Genomic DNA, 519 nt, shown 5'->3' on the forward strand with positions numbered 1-519 from the left:
CAAATGTTGTAAAAATATGAATTTCAAACGCTCATAAAAATTTAATTTGAGTTTCTTATAGACATTTTTTTTTTTTGATAAAGGTAGATTATCCTATAAGGAATCTTGTATTACATTTTAAAATCTTAGTTCTAAAAAGAAAAATTTTTACAAATTATAAACTCAAAATAATCAGGTAATTTTCGTGATTTTTCCATATTTTGTCAATTTTTAAACTTTAAATGCTAATAAAAAAAACTGTGACAAAGGATTTTTATTATTTTTCAAATGTCATTGTAACAATATAGTAGGAACCTTGTATTAAATTTTCAAGTATTTTTACTCAACAAATAAAGTGTTATTGACATTCATAGAAAAAAAAAGCTAATTAAATTGGAAACTGAAATTGTCCGTAGACAGCTCAAAACAAACCAAAATATTTTGAACATTTTATCATGTATAGAAAATGTAAATATAAACAACCAGTGAAAAATTCATGTATCTACAGCCATTGTTTTTAAAGTTACACCAAAAACCAAA

Source organism: Acyrthosiphon pisum, chromosome X (genome assembly GCF_005508785.2).
Source record: "Acyrthosiphon pisum isolate AL4f chromosome X, pea_aphid_22Mar2018_4r6ur, whole genome shotgun sequence".
NCBI lineage: Eukaryota > Metazoa > Arthropoda > Insecta > Hemiptera > Aphididae > Acyrthosiphon > Acyrthosiphon pisum.